Source organism: Thunnus maccoyii, chromosome 22, assembly GCF_910596095.1.
Source record: "Thunnus maccoyii chromosome 22, fThuMac1.1, whole genome shotgun sequence".
Lineage (NCBI taxonomy): Eukaryota > Metazoa > Chordata > Actinopteri > Scombriformes > Scombridae > Thunnus > Thunnus maccoyii.
In genome coordinates, this window is record NC_056554.1 from 14,003,509 (window position 1) to 14,020,912 (window position 17,404).

General features: G+C 38.6%; 1 long non-coding RNA gene across 1 annotated transcript in view; it reads left to right on the forward strand.

Moving 5' to 3' along the window:
* The window catches only part of LOC121890122, a 148,897-nt gene extending 133,323 nt beyond the window's left edge, over window positions 1–15,574 (forward strand). The window contains exon 2 of the long non-coding RNA XR_006093695.1: window positions 15,360–15,574. This is a non-coding gene — a long non-coding RNA (uncharacterized LOC121890122). The remainder of the gene's footprint in view (window positions 1–15,359) is intronic.
* Window positions 15,575–17,404: the final 1,830 nt, after the last annotated feature.

Consider the following 17,404-nt stretch of genomic DNA (forward strand, 5'->3'; position numbering starts at 1 on the left):
ACGTGTCAGCACAGAGTTAGGGAGGGACGTGGGAGTGGGGTGAGTGGCTTTTCAAATTGCACAAAATTGTAACAGTTGTTGATTTTTATTTTCTTTCTGCTTGGTTGCGGGACCACAGAGGAAAAAGAACATACAGCACAGGATTAAACCATAATCTGAATGTACTGTCGCACCTCATTTCTGCCTGTTTCAGATGGTAGACTCAGAACACATTAGCCAAAATACGACTCTTCCTCTCCTTTATTCACAATGGGAGAAAACATTACCTTGAGTTTGCAAATATGTTTGAAAAAACAGCTACAATATGAAAATGAAAGAAAAAAAAAAGTTTCTTCTCAAGCAAGTAAAACCATATTTCTGCGACTGGCACAGAAAGAAAAACTAAACCTTGTTTTAAGTGTGCATATTAATCTCCACAATGCCTTAACTGCTGCACTACACTACACCAATCGCTTTCATGTGAAAAACAATAACAATGAAGTTAACTTTACCTGGGTGTAGCATATCAATCAACACATGTTCATACCAGCTGTTACTGCAAGGACAATGTGCTTGAAAATAGTCACGTTCACAGGCATCATTCTTTCCTGCCAAAAGAGTGTGTGCAATATAGAAATGTGTTACATTGTCTTCTGTCAATATATGCTGACAGCTGCTCTGAAGAGAAGTGAGAAACCATTTCAGAATGTGACGCCTCCCAGAGAAGCTATAGATTTTAAAGCAGTACAAAGAAAGAAAAACACAATGAAATCAGGTTATGTCTGTAATTTGGTGAAATATCTGTATGTTAGGGAGATTACCTTACCTTGTCTAATCAGTAAACTATGTCTGTAACAACTGTGTACTATGTCTGTAACAGCAGTGTAGACATCAAATCAAGTCCAACACTGAAAAGTGTTCCTCTGAATTCCAGCTATTACAACTTGATATTTGGATATAATGAACTCATGTGTTTACCGGAGGGTGCTAGATAATTATGGTCTTCACTATTCCCAACTCCTCTCTGCACCAGCGGGAGATTGTCTTCATTAGGACATACTGACCGAAAGAAAATGGCTGACCTTTCTGGATTTCCCTCCAAAACTAATGTCTTCCTCTCCCTCTAAATTCACCCCAGTTTCCTAATTAACGATTTGTAGCTTTAAAACAGTGTTAGAAACATTAGCATAGATGGATAAGTAACACATATCAGTTTCACAAGCAGCTAAACAAACCTAGATAGATTGTATTTATCCATCACAATGGGATGCCTAAAAATGAGAAAAAAAAACACTTTGAAAATGCTTGTTCGTATAACTTTAAAGCTTAGGAGAAAGTGAGTCAGTTACGAACTGGTTGGGCAAATATATAATAAAAGTGAAAAAAAGAGCTGAAAACACACAACAAACCAGCTTAGTATCGTTGTTAGGAAAGAGGCCAAGTCTTTGAAGGTGAGTCCAAGTTGGCCTAAACTATAGGGGCTGGTCAATGTGCTGGGCTTTTCCAGTAACATTTTTCTAACCTTATAATCCCCCATCTCCCACATGCTGTTGTGTTCTCGCCAATTGACTGAAACACCATTTTTATGCAATTAATCTTTTATCACAAGCCTGTGGCTGCGTTTTCAGTCTGTGCCAAAAGTGGAGTTGTTTAGGTCCTCTCTTAAATCCGAGCAGCAAATAGATCTCAGCTTTGCCCGGCTGTATTGTCCTCTGTTTGGAGCCGGGGTTTGCTAATGGGCAGTGCCAGGCATGCACATAGGGGATACGGTGTATCTGAATGTAGTCCAGAGGAATTAGCATCCCTTTGTACAGAACTGTCTGCTTGATGCTCTTAGGTTTGATTCTGTGTGCACTGGAGCAGTGGTTGAAGGACTACAGTATGGGTATTATTGAAAGACTATGATTTTCCTCTTAATGTTGTCTTCATCAAAGCTTGAGAGATTTTTTAAATCTTTATTTAAAAAAGGACCCTACACAAAAAAAACATTTATCTCTAAGTGAGAAGAAAGGATTTATGTCAGATTTAGCCAGATTAGTTAATTTCCATCTGCAGTCCCTGGGCAAGCACACACAGAACAATCACCAGACACTATAGAATATTCATTTACATGCAACATCATTACATAGTCTCATCACAGTAACAATTATAAAGAAAAATCTACAAGCACAAATCAACATATAAATACCAGCACATTCATCCAGTACAACTATAAAATTACAATTCATTGCAATCAAAAATCTGAATCACAGTCAAATTAATGTTGACATGACTGATGGCTCAATATCCATTTTTTTGCACCATGAGAAAAACAATCAAAGTCTGTGCAAGTTTTAAGCTCAGCTGGAAGCACATTCCAATGTTTGATGGCCGTAAATGAAAAAGCAGAGGGATGTTTAAATTTGAGTTTAGAGCACATCAAGAGTTCCTTTTTATTTGCTCAGAGCAGAGCTGAAAAAAGCTCCTCAATGGTGGAGGAGCAGCATTGTGAATTACCTTACCAATACCAATACCAATATCAATCGAACTTCTGAAAACAGAATGAGATTTTCAAAACTTCAGAGGTTGTATATGAAGAAATCAGATATGAAAAAATCATAGCATGCAAAAATGTTTTCAATGCTTCTATTGTTAATGAGTTCCTAATATGTCTAAATTTAAGGATGTTATATTTCAAATTTTTACTCATCTTTTTTAATGTCTTTTTTAAAATCATACCTAAATATTTAACCTCATTAAGTTTTTGATATTTGTCCATTAACACTAAGCTGGGGATACACAGTTTGTTTTTGTTTATTAACAAACTACATCATCACTGCTTTCTTTATATTCAAGGTAAGACATGAGTCACTCAGTCTCTTAGCAACTTTATGAAGTGTTAATAATAGCTTGATGGCCACTTGTTCAGCATCCCTCGCACAAGTGTATACAACTGTGTCATCAGCATACATCTGAATATCCACATCTTCACAAATGAATGGGAGATTATTGATTGATGTATAAATGGAACAATAGTGGCCCCAGAACTGAGCGTCGTGGCACTCCCATTAAGTCCAATATTCGCTCTTCTTTTAGTCCTGTTTTGGTCTCCATCAACTGCAGAGGTAAAATATCCAGCTTGTTAGCTACTAAATGTTCACCAGCTACTTGCTAACTTTTTGGTACTTACAGTACTTTTTGGTACTGGTAGTATACAGTGGATTTATCAGAGCTTTCTCAAAGTTGTGGATCATAAAACTAGATCAATAAAAGATAAAAGATGTTACAATAGAGCTGAGAGTAACTTAGTATTCATTAGTGAAGCTTTAATTTGCAGTAAACTTTGGAATTAACCCATTATTATGCCTTTGGATTTTAAGGTATCCTTTCTATGACTCTGGCATACAGTACTTGTCTTCTACTGCTTTATCCAAACTGCTCTCCATCCTCTAAACCACTCACTCTCAACTCATATTTTATACTGCCTGTCTTCCCACTGTCTACAGGATAAACCTTTCAATTCCAGCCACTATCAACATGACATTCATGCCATGTGAAGGCTGTGGTAGGAAGGGGCTCAGAAGCATGCTAAGGGGGGAGGGTTGGGTTATGGCTCTGTATGCTCCCAGCATTCACCCTTGTTAGCCTTTACCAGTTAGACAATGCCCTGATGAAACATGACAGGACAAGCTTTCATAGCCATGTTGGGGCTTACGCTTTAAAATGCTAGCAACTGCACTGTTTTGTAGCTCTTGCAGGGGAAAGAGAATTTTAAATGGCCACACACTAATGCTTTGTTTGCCAGTGGTACTGTAGGAATAACAATAAAAAGAAAATACCATCCAGAGACACACTGCAAACTCCAGAGTGACTGACTGCAAAATGACAAATACTTTATTTGAAGTGAAGATCCACCCCAAATAGAAGTCCATGTTATGCCAGTGATCTCAGAGAATATTCAATATGGTGAATATTGAATTATTTGTGAGCATAAACAATCCCAACAGGCTTGAGTCTGTGATGCCACCAAGAAACACAACCTGCAGCTTTTCTATTTATAAAAGTCTGAATTTGTTGAGTCTTCAGAAGGCCTTCTCAACAGTGTTACCATTGGCTCCTTGTACTGCTAACAGATATAAACCAGAAATGACCTTAGGTAATGTCACTGTGTACTCCAGTACATCCAGATCCTGATAATTTAAAAGTCAAAGCTGATAGTGTTCTTCTCTGAAGGTATTGCTTGCCTTTGTGATGATCTGGGAACAGCGGAAAGCTCATGGGATCACCTGCATGTGTGTATGTGTGTGTAAGGCCATGTTGGTAGCTGCGCAACTGATTGATATCATAAGTGAACCATAGGCTGAAAGGTCCCCCAGCGCCAGATAAAAGGCAGGATTAACAGAAGAGGGGTTGAGCCGCGATGAGCACCGGGAGTGCATCAGGGGAGATCAGATGAGGAAATAATAGAGAAGGGTCCCTTGCCTTCAGAGAGGGGCAGACAGGAAGCAGGGCTTATGAGATGCAGAAGAGTTGTAGGAGATTGAATGATCAGTTCCAGAGAGTTGGCAGCTTTCCCGGCAAAGTTCCCAATCCTCCAAAGAGCAGGAAGAAAAGCAATCTTGATGGCAAAGAAAGATATTAGAAATAGAAAAATGAGAGCAGCAGGGTCAGTAAAACACAATTTAGCTGGTAATTTTTCCTTTCCACAATCTGCTGTTTGTTCCACCTCTGATCATTAGCTATGATTAACAGGTTCACAAAATATAGAATTATGCATTTGCTGAGATTCAAGTGTTATATGTTTCAGGATACAGCTAAAATGACATTGGTGTCTCCCTGCCTGCAAATGTTCGTCAGAGCTGGGCTTGTTATTTGTCTAGTAGCACAAATAGACTGATTGTGATGCACAATGCAATTTGATGAGCTAATAAAAGAGGCTATGATTGGTGAATGCAGTCCAGAGCTAGAAATCCCAATCTTGCCATTTGATGATGAGGCGGAGATCGCTATTGATCCATTTAGGCACTCTGTTTCCCATTTGCCCGCCCACAACAGGACAATGCACTGCCACCAAAGTGGGGCATTAACAGTTTGATTGCTTTATCCGGGAAGGGCTCATCGAGATTCATCCCAAATGCAGAACTTTGTTTTTGATGTGTCTCTTGTTCCGTGCCAGGTTCTCTCAAAAACCAAACTGTTATTTTTCTCTCCTTCATATGTCATGTCTATAGTGTGTGCTTTATAGAATGAGTACAGTCCTCTCATTTAATGTATCATTTGCTTTTATTCTGTCATGAAACGATGAAGACACACACGGATAACCAAGACAATTATTTTGATTATGATCTTAAAGCAGTTATAATAGCCATTTTCCATAATAACAATATGACAGTGTGTAATTTGAGAGGCATTGTTCTTAGTGATGAACCTACAGAGAATTATCAGCGACTCTGCAGCTCCTCTCAGCTTTACGGAGCTTCATAGTGAGTTTCAGCTTGTAGTTTAGTGTAATTTTTGACCACAGTCAGCTTTAAAAACCCGCTGTACACTACCTACTCAGCACCAAACAGCTAACAGACACACTGAGAGACTAGCTGGTGAACAAAGTGGAGCATTTAGCAGCTAAAGAGTCAGACAGTTCCCTCAGGAGTTGGTAGAGGTCAGAAACAGAAAGCCAAGATTAATTGCTATCAGACCTGTGATCCATTAATTGAGATGCATATAAGTGTAAACAAAATTGCTTTTATTTGGATATAATACACTTGAAATGACAAATGTAAATGGTGCCATTTTAATGGTGTTTAAAGTCTCAAGAGCTGCTGAGACTGAAACACAGTACATTCAAAACAGATTTTGGCTGTAGTTTTTCAAGAGTGTGGGCTAATGTATACTTTTATTTATTATCAATAAAATATATTTTTGAGATCCTTAAGTAACCCGCATATATTTATTCAATTGCAATATGCATAGCATCTTTTCCCACTCTGCTAGGTTGAAATCAAAAGAGACAGAATTGACCTTAACGTCTTAGTAGGCAACATATTTAGAAGTCATGCTGCATCGATACTTTACTTTACTTGTGTTTCACAGAATATTTCCCTGTATTTAATGTTCCCAGGAGAAAGGCAACAAAAATGACAGACCTCATTACTATATCACTAATTGGCTGCATGAAAGATTCAAACAAAGTTCAGACACTATTTTCCAAAAAACAGGAAAGATTAACTAAGGCACCCTGTTATTCAAATTAGTCAGCACTGACTCAGAAAACATGCCCTTAATGATGTAACAAAAGAAATGCTGTGTTACGGCCCAGCTGCGGTCATAACACAGACAAATGCGCCACACTGTTTTTCAATTATTTTACGGGGGTGAAAATGCCCTATAGCAGTTGTTGTTTTTGTTATTCCATTTTGATGATTATGATGATACAAACCAGAAGAATGTGATAGTTTGCAAACTGGCAGTGATTGTATGGGGAGCTGCTGCAAACTGCTCACACGGGAAATAGACGTTTCGGAGAGATTGTGTATTTGCTATATTGAGCTCCGGTGCATTTGTCTAATAGTTAGAGCAGTTGGTTTTCCATGTGAAACGTATCATCCAGTATATCTATGCCTGCAGCCGCAATAAATTCCAAATAAATGTATGTTTACTCCAATGGGTTAGCTTCCTTACTGATATGCGCTCACATTAGAATGGTTTATCATAAACAAAAGAAAGGAGGAAATGCGTATATCTTTGCCACTAAATAATTTACTTGGTTTCATATTCGCACTGTTACTCTCATTCTAATGCGCCTGGTAGTGAATACGCAAGATAGTGTGGTGATTGTTTACACTGCTTACATTCTGTGGTTTGTGACTTAGTATTTCTATCATTGAGTTACATAAGACTTTGGCAAAAATGTAGTCCGAATACATGCCAAAACATCAAGTTGGCTTATTCAGTATAACCCTTTTCTACCCTCAGACATACATACACCTGAGTTCCAAGCGTGCTGCATCAAGATCTCTTGAATAAAATGTTGCTCATTTTGCCACACATAACCAATTTCCTGTCCATTATTGAGCCCATTGCCTTTCTCTCATGCTGTTCCAAGTGTTTCTGATTTTCAGCTTCTAACCTGAGAAACTGTCTGGTGTCTTTAAAGCCTGTGTGGAGTTCTGGGAGCGGGGGTGGGTGGGGGTGAGGCTGATGTTTGTGTGATGGGGGAAGGGGAGACTGTTTTGACAGATTGGTGTGCCACTGCGACGGTCTAAAAGAATCCTGGGGTCAAACGGCAGACATCTACTTTCTGACAGCAGCAGGCACGTTAAGCTGTGGGAAGCTTCTGATCCGTAGCCTGCACTGTGGCATAAATGAGGTGGATATATACAGTATGGTTCAAGTAATGACTGTGTGGAGAGTGTATACAGCGTGTACAGTAAAAGAAAGTGTAAATGTTTACTGTGATACATCTGTTACTTGCAGTGTTGGGTTATAATGAAATACAAGCATTAAAAATACAGAATCTCACTTAAAAATTTAAATTTCTTGTTCCTTTTTTAAACAAATTACAATATTCATGAAACCAGCATGTGCACACTTCCTCCTGCATGCATCACATGGTGATATAGCACAGCGGGAGACTAATTAATAGATGGACAGTCCACACACTGTTTTACAGCAGAAGTAGGCAACTTTGACTGGTGGGGAGATACAGTATCAACACTATGTCAAACATTAATTAAGGAATGGGATGTGTCATGGTGATTTGTATAATGTAACTTACTGTTTCAAAAGGCTTTAGTGTTTGTTATAGATTTGTTTAGCTTGTATCTAAAAAGATTGACTGACACCTTTAAACAGGGGTACTTGGTTAGCAATGCACTACTTAAGCTTTTTCACTTCTTTCTTTTTTATCAGTCCATTTAAAATATTTAAGATTGCATTATGCAAACCATGATCCAGAACCACACATATTTCAACCTTTTGGATATTTATTATATTTTCAAGGCAGTTATCTGATTAGATTTTGAGTAAATGGATCAAGTCCAGTTACTGGCATGCAAGCCAAGTGGCTGTTAGGATTCCATTCATAGCACTTTTATGGCTTCTTATTCCTGTTGGCTGCAATATAGTACTGCAGAACTTCAATACTTATGAAGCAGAATAAATAGAAATTATTTTCTTAAAAATTATGATGGTGACCATGATGATAACCAGGCATGTTTCATAACATTTTTTTTCTGCTGTCTGGTCTTTCATACATTTTGTCCAGTCCATGTCCAAATCCCTGCTCGGGGGGATCAATGGAGAAGTAATGTATTATATAAACTAATCAAAATGTAATTACTTCAAGAAAGATGACCAAGCAATATTGGATAAGAAGTAATGTTAGTAATATTAATGTTACATAACATGGATCAAAGGACACCACTGCTGAACATATAGGTCTGTTGGAGATGTATTCTCAGTGAATTCGCATTTTGCTTCTTTTGTGTTGGAATACTTTACTGATCAGACTCAAAAACATTTTAAGTATTCTGTCTTACACAAATGCATTTTTTTTTTCATGAGGCCACTTTGGGAGCAGAACTCAACAAGGTAAAAACACATGTTTGGCATAAAATGGCATTAGTTGTTTTAGCTAACATGTTTGCAAAGAGTAGTCTATTTACTGTACACAACCAGGAGAAACAAATCAACATTAGCATTCAGTTGGACCTGTGTTTCCCTTAACATGACAAATAAAAGTCCAATATTCAATCTCCCTTTAGGTCTGTTTTGATTTTCACCAACTCTCGAGGGAAATAGCAGGCCCTTTACCTGCTAAATGCTGCACTATGTTCACCAGTTATTCAATAACTATCTGTCTGCCATTGGTTCTGGGCAGGTGTACAGTGGGTTTATCAGAGCTTTTTCACTGAAAACAGCTGCCTGCTTGTATTGGTAATGAGGTTGATAAAAAGCTGAGCTGAAACAGTTAAGGTTTGGGGCCATAAAAACCAAAACAATGAGCTGAAAGATGCTAAAATGCTCCGCAGAGTTGAGACAAATTCATTTTCAATGGGTTTGTCACAATATTGATTGGTGCAGCCTTGAACAAATGTTATTTGACTAAGAATCTCATGTCAACAGTAACACAAAATGTTTTCTGCAACTTTCTACACTGTGCTGTGCATGTATATTCTACATTCATCCTTTTTCATGTTGTTTGGGAGCATATTCGAAATGAAATCTTCAACTTAGAGTGTGTTCCACAAGTGTTGTAACATTCATCTCCCACACTAGTCAGAAAACATTGTCTGCCTCTATGCCTCAAGAAAGAACTCCAATTAAGTAACACTCTGTTTTCTTGTAATTATATGTACCAGCTTGCTTAAATTAGGCTGAAACCCATTACAGAATTAGAACGTGAAATTGGGTCAAGAGCGTGTCACAGTGTTTCTACTCAGGCAGTTGTGGCAGTGGGGGAGTAATGGTTGTAGTGTAAGCAGGGCTGCGGAGGTGTCAAAATGGCCAGCTCACTGGTGGAGACGAGGCCCCTGGAGTCACTGGTGATTCCTTCACAACACTCCGATCAAGATTCTTCAGACAGCCACAGAGCAGCCATGTCAACAAACAAATGCTTGTTTTCTACTCATTAGTGCACTCTGGTAAAAGAGGAAAAAACCTACCCAAGAGTGGCTGGAAGGAATGGCGTGTCAACTCATGTTACACATTCTGCCTCTTTATTTCTTTCCTTCTTGGGGGCGTCAAAAAAGAAAAGAAAAAGAGGGGGGTGGGGGGGGCAGAATGTTTGTGTTGTGGTTTTTGGTTACAGGGCAGTGAGTGTGTATACTAGTGTGTGTGCTCCTGTACTTCTATCTTTGCGAGGAACTATATGAGTTTTAGATCTTGAGAGTTAGGACATTTTGACATGTTGGTCGGTCATTGCTTCTTTAAAGGGCTGTTTTGTGGACAAGATTTAGTTTTAGGATTAATATTAGAATTAGATTTAAGTTGAGTTCAAAGGAATAGTTTGTTATTTAGGGAAATATAGTATTTGCTGTCTTGAGAGTGAGAAGATTTCATGACTGTACTATAAATATTAAGCTAACACAAGCAGATGATTAACTTAATAATTAGAGACAGGGGTGGGGTTTGGGGGTTGGACAGCTAGCGAGCTCTGTCTAAAGGTAACAAAGTCCACCTACCAGCAACTCTAAAGCTTACTAATTAACATGTTATATCTTGTTGGTTTAATCTGTACAAAAAAGTTTGTCTTGTTGAGTCTTGTCGATTACTGACTGTGAAAGACTTACACTTCTATTTTTATATGGACTAAACAAACAAGATACAATGTGTGTTAATAGTGAGCATTAGAGGTGCTATAATCGGCAGCCATGCTAGCTATTTTCCTCTGTTTCCAGTCTTTGTGCTAAGCCAAGCTAACTGTTGGCTGTATCATGTTTACCATAAAAGCATGAGTGTAGGGATAGCGATATTGGATTTTTTGCCAATATCCGGTATGCCGATATTTTCCATCTCATTTTTGCCGATTGCTGATGCCGATACCGATATATGCACACATTTTTTTTCACCTGGCCGAGGAGACTATTACACATGTAATCATAGATTGTACTAAGTATGATCAAGAAAAACAATATATGAAGGAAGAACTTATGAAGACTGGAGTTCTCAAAGCAAGACTGGAGCTCAGCATTAAAACTTTAATGAACCTGCCAAGTGTGACAAGGAGTAGAGTTTTCTTTGAGTTTATTATACAGACAGGATTAATGGGTCGGATTTAATCTCTGGTCCACATGCCGAAGCAGAAGTGGTATTGCACCTAATACGCTAGTTCTCAACCACTATTATAAACCAAAAAGAAGTTTTTTCAAACAGAGGAGTACATCTTGTCAGCTGCAGTGTTTCCTATCTGTGCAGCTGAACACAGCAGCTCCTCCAGGACTGTTTCACCCTGACAGTCCCGGTGCGTCAGGGCTCGGTGCTCCAGTTGGATCCACACGGAGAGCCGGGGTTAGCTCTGAGGCTAGCAGGGCATTAGCTGCCGCATGGCCAGAGGGAAGCACAGCCAGCTAGCCTCCGCTAGTCTCTCAGCTAACCCCAGCTCTCCGTGCAGATCCAACCGGAACACCGACCCCCGGTTTGATATTCAGGTTAAAGTGGGAAGAAGCAGCGGATCTGTCGGGCAGCTGAGTGAAGTAGAGCCTGCGGAGGAAGCACTGGGACTGTCAGGATGAAACAGTCCGTGGCGGGAACCACAGCCAGGCGGCAGAGGAGAAGGCAACAAATCGGCCTGTCATATCGGCAGAAATGTTCATTTCGGGCTAATGCCGATATTTCATTTTAAAGCCTTTATCAGCCAATACCGATGATGTGCCGATATTATTGTGCATCCCTGCATGAGTGCTATCAATCTTCTCATTCGCTATCAGCAAGAATGTAAATAGCATATTTTCCAACATGTTTAATTACTTTTTAAAATGATATTCATCAGAATCACTGCAGTAATAACTGACAAATTAAAAACTGACTGAATTAATTGGGCCAAGTGATATGACCAGTTAACTCACAATATTTTCTTGCTGTTGCTGTTGCTGTTTTGTTGCTGTTGTTGTTTTTTCCTTTTTTATTTCAAGTGGCTAGTTTGCATGAGGCCAAGAAGAAGTATTCTGCAGTGTTTTTGTCATGTCTTGGGCTGAAGCTTTTCTCATCAGTTTTTCATTAGGTGTCTATTTCCAATTAGGTGCTAGCCTCAGTGGACAAAAGTGAGGCAAACAAATAATAAATTAGGCAAAGGTGCAACTAATATATCTGCCAAGACATGCTTCAGTGGATCACATAGCTTAGTGCCAACACCATTTGTTTCTCTGGGCATTTTAGGGTTTCTCTTTTTTTCCAAGACCACAGTGAGACAAAAACAGAGATAACCCTGCCAATTATGTACTATCTGCATGTCCCTCTAAGTCAAACTGCAAAAACAGTACAGACTTCAACAGTCTCACAATATATTGTGTCTTTAAACAGTCAGTTTTCTTTGCATTAAATGCTGACTGCCTATAGTAGATAATACAAACCCATAAAAGGCTAATTATTAGTTTGCAAACACATATTGCAGCATTCTGTGGATATAATTGGAAATTGTTACCTGATTTTCTGCTTATCAATGCAACCAGCTGGTCTTCGAGCCTGTTGTCTCATGACAAGGCCCTAATTGCTTTCCACATGTGGTTAATGTAAGTTCATATGGTCACTAATGAGAACTGTCATACAGTTGAGCCTTTTTTTAAATAATTTATTATTCAAATGGACAGGTTTACCCAATGGACATAATGCACAAAAATATTTAATTGGAATTGGAAGGTTCTTATGATTTAGCTCAGTTGTTTGTACTGAGGAATAAATAGCTTAACGTCATGTGTCAGGAAATTTTGCAGCACCTTTTTTTTTTTTTTTCTTTGGAAAGAAAAAATTTCCATTAGGTGTTTCTTCTAGTTGGTGCTTTGCTGCATTGTATTTGTATTTGCATTGAAACTGAAAAAAAAAAAAGTTTCCCTGCTCAATATGTTTATTATTGGAACATATGTTTGAGGAAACTAGTGTGTGTGCTGTTTATGTTGGCTTCATGAGATCACCCAACTGCATACATTAAACCAGTTGTTATATGATTATAGCCGTGATTAGTAGTAGTGAGATCTGTAAAGTGGAACTAATGAAGAGAAATGTTTGCAGAATTGCCATTACACTATGTACCAAGTCATTATACCCAGTGGTGCTTTTGACCACTAGTAGCACTATGGAGCAATGTTTTGATGAATGGGTCCCCATTTTTTTACAAATTTTATGAGTGTATGAGGACACACATGTATATTTGCGGTGCACATGGGTGTGATACACAGTCTTGCACAAACGTACTTTCAAGATGCACAGAATATTTGAAAATAATGAATCAGCCAATTGTCACTAACAGCTTGGCAAGATTGACTCTTAAGTCATCTGTCCTTTTGTCTCCTGTTCCATAAACTGCAAAGATGGAGTCAACATATCAGTACAGGTGGGCTAGAGCACTGACAATCTTTGCATGGACTAACTACGGGGTATACATGATGGAAAAATCACCTTGTTATTAACACAGTGAGAGCAAATTCCCCTACTATTGGATGGGCTGCACAGTCCAGAACAGATGATCCCTGTGCTCTAAACGTCTTAAATTCACTTCAAATCAGTTAATGTTTTTAGTGATGTTTCAGATCAGTTTTATTTTTTTTCCTATAAAGCCACACATTGCCGGAAATAATAAAAATATGAGCCCCCCTACCTACTCTGTATATTGGCTGTTGCAGTCATATAAGCAATTAATTCCTTGCACATGCCACTGTTTGCCTTTTCTCTCCTGCCAATGTTTGCTTTTCGTCTTGTTTGCATTGCAATTATTATCGGCGTAGGTAAATGAGTGCGAGTCAGTGTGAGTATGTGCATCTGTTCCTCTCATCATCTGTTGTTGATGTTCCCAGTGAGAGCATCAACAAAGTCTTAGTCATTGGGGGGAGGTAAATTTATACATCGGTAATGGTCAGGGACAAAAATACCTTATCGCCGCATGAGCTTTTGCTGGACTTTCAAAGGAGACGACACAAATTGAGTTTCCACTCACTGTTATCTGTCCGCCTGTCTGACTTAAGTTTCTTTTTTGTAGCAACAAGTCAGAATAAAATGTTTATTTCCAATAGACATGGTTTGAGGTATTGAGTTGGTGCAATTATACTAAGCAGAAATACAGAAACACCAGAATAGCCTTGCAAAAGCAGCTGAAAATTTCACATCACTCAGACATCACAATGAACTCTTCTTTTACCTGACAGCACAAACGCACCACTCTCTGGTGATTACTCTTTGCTTTTCATTTTGAAACTTGAAAATAATTTTGCCACTTCCAATTTCTTCATTATTGTCTGCCAGAATCAGTTTCTGAGGTGTAAAAGAGGCTTTGTACTATAGTTGCAAAATCATGCATTATTTCAAAATCTATAACACCTGGTTTAAACAGATGTTTATGAGGCTTGGCAGTTATGCGAGGGCAGAGAGTCATGTCAACATCAAACCGGTCCTCATTGTTCCCTGATTGGCCAGACACTCCTCCAGTGATGCTCGATCGATTCTCAGTGGATGTTTTTCACACTTGAATCTTGCTGCAGAAAGTGAGATTCTGGCTTTATAATGAGATATTCTGTTGTCACTGCACTGAGACCAAAACATACATTTACCCAGCTACAAAAATGAAGGCTTTCATGTGGCATATTTAATTATTATTTAGTATGATACGAAAATATTAATTTTCAGTATTTAACCAACAAGAGTTGGAAAAGAATGCCAGCCAAGTAAGAATTTTATTGTGGAATATGTCAAAAGTAATTGAAATGGGAGACATGGAGGCACCGAAGTGCTCCCTTCAAGTGACATTGTGCTCTTCATGGTCAATTTCAGCTCTAAACATATTGGATTGGGTTTATTAAAGGGAAATTTGAAAAACGTATAACCTCATATTACCTTTTATCTACAGTATGTGCCATTCATGGCTGTAGGAGGTAAGACCTTGTTAGTGAGAAGTTTTCTGCCAAGAAAGTTTGTTTCTTTCAATTGAACCACCTCATGTGCTACAGTGTATCGGGTTCTATTGAAGCTACTGTCCATGAAGATATTGTTTCTTCTATAATGGATTTCTCTCATTGTTTAAATACAGTATTGGCACAAAATGGAAAGATAAGAAAGAATGATTTGCTTTAAAAGAAACTTCACATCAGGGGATGCATGGAACTGGGGTGGATTTACAGTCTTGCTAGTTGCTTAATATAATCTTGTATGGATGAATGGATGGGTGGATGATAGACAGGTGGATAGTAGACAAAAACGGAAAATTGTTTGCGGTTATGCAGCGATGACAAAAATGCAAATCAAACAATAGCAAATGTAATTTGAAGCGACTGTTCTTTAAGAAGGTCAGTTACAGAGGGCACGGCTATGACTGTGACCACGTCAGGTTTGTTAATGTTTAGACAACGTGCAGCAAAGTAGAACTGCAGTTGGTGCAGTTCTGCTTGTCATGCTGTGTATTTAAGAGAGCGTGAGCATGTCCCAAAGAATAAGGAAATACATCAGTAACAAGGTCACCAAGAATTGACTGAAATTACTTTATACATCTGTACAACAGCATCTCAGTTTCTCATTCAGACAGTTGTCTCTCTTTTGTATCTGCTTTTCCTCTTTTGCCCTATTTCTGTCTCTCTTTGTACTCTTAGGATATCTTCTTGTACCTCTTGGTTTCCCAATTTGCAACAGAGCATTTGATACTGCTTCAGAGGTTTTATTCCAGACAGAAACTCTTTTATTCATTCACATTTCATTTGTTCCAGAAGCTTGGCCTGCAACCGTTGACCAGAAGAGCCCTGTTGCCCTTTCAGCTGTGCCTTAAGAGACACGTTTCAACAAGAAATCTCTAATCACAGTTCAGGCCCTTTCACATGACTGAATGAAGCCAAAGGTTCGGCCTCTGGGTCGATGGACTGTATATACTGTATGCGCTGACCTTTTGTCTGAATGTATGATCACTAAACATATCAAACAAAGACTCATTTTGTCTTTCTTTCTTTCTTGAGTCGACCTCAGAACTCTTCTCTTAATAATTTCACAGCCAGATATATCATACAGACATATCAGACATATCCTTTCCCTGCTTTGCCTCCATCCCATAAATAAACTTCCAATATTATTAGGATTCAGAACAACACCAGAAATATTGTCCGATATTGCTCCCTGCACTTTGCTTCTTCCACATGTTTGTTTATGATGATATAAGCCTGTCAGGGGAACCTTATGGTGAGCGTCAGTGTAAATACCTGTCCTTTCCCCTGCAACAAGGAAACTAAGGTGAACGCCTTTGATCACAGTGACATAAGAGAATGAAATGAGAAGGAAATGGAGAGATAGCAATTGGGACAAATCGCTTCTAAAATTGAACATGACAAGCCTCTGATTGTAATCTCCATGTGGACTTTTGGGAGATGGAGTGTCTATGATGACGGGGAATATGAATGAATATAAAACTCATTTGAAAGGAGAGAGGTAGAAGGAAACTGAACTAAAGGTGTATATTTCAGTAAATGTGATACACATAGGTATGTATACACACCTACATAGTTATAGCTGTGTCCCAGATCCCTACTAATAGTATACAGCATTTACTATATTCTTATTTTGATTATATTCTGTTTTTGCAGTTAGTACAAAACAATGAATTCTGTTGTTTTCTTACACTGACAGGAACTGATACAATATGTGCACCGCAGTCATCAATCAAACTGCGACTTTAGAACATCATGGCCAGTTGAAGTTTTGAGAAGAGAAAGCAAATTTTTTTGTGTCTCGAGATTTACAATAAAACTTTTTAGTTTTTGGTTTCCCAACCTCTCTCCAGAACTCTGTCACAACCAGCTGCAATTATTTTTTGTGAACACAAAAAATACCCAACTTGTTTAGAAGTAGTATATAGTGCAGGAGCCTTCTTTACTTCTTTAAAATGATGCAGTTCATTTTGAAACAGTGTGTTGGATGGTGTGAGCAGGACTGAAATGGTGACCAGTGGAACGTAGTTATCAGTTGCCAATTAACCAATTAGTTAACGAGAGAAAAGCTGTGTGATTGGCCTTTTTCACAACAGATATTTTGACTTGTCATTGTGGGAAAAGCAAAGGTGTTTCTTACAACACTAACGATGGTTTTGTTCTATTCAAGTGTCCCAGAAAACTGTGGTTGAGTGACAGTGGGGCAGCATGCACAATATCATGACCCTGAATCTGAAGCAGCTAAATGGAATTCAGCCTTCCTTCATTTTACCGTTTACACTTGTATTTTTTCTGCTGTCTAAATGTATTTACTGTATGTTCACACCTACCCGAGTGAAGATTTAGGTCACCATTAAAGATTCACATGTGTTGAAGCATGTGGCATGGTAAATTATGCTAACAGTCTAAAACAAGACTTATTCCACAGCCATGCTAGCAGCTCTGTGAGGCTGCATAGGCACAGTGGTGCTTCGCAATAAATGCTAATGCAAGCATACTAGCATCATTGCAGTGAGAATTATAACATGCTCATGTATAGCAGGTTTAATATTTACCATGGTCAACATCTTAGTTTAGCATGTTAGCATGCTAACACTCTACAAGCAGCCACAAAGTAGAGCTGAGGCTGCTGGGAATGTCAGTTAAGGGATCACCAAAGTTATAACAGTTCATCCTGTGGTGGACATGGATGTCTGTACCATATTTTATGGCAATCCATGGCTTAAAATGTATTTTTCTACACCATTCAGTAACCGGCTCTGTTTAATTTGATCCTGGTCTCATGTAAAACTACTCCACCAGTGCATTCTGGTGCTTTATAAGGTCCATTTCAGCTT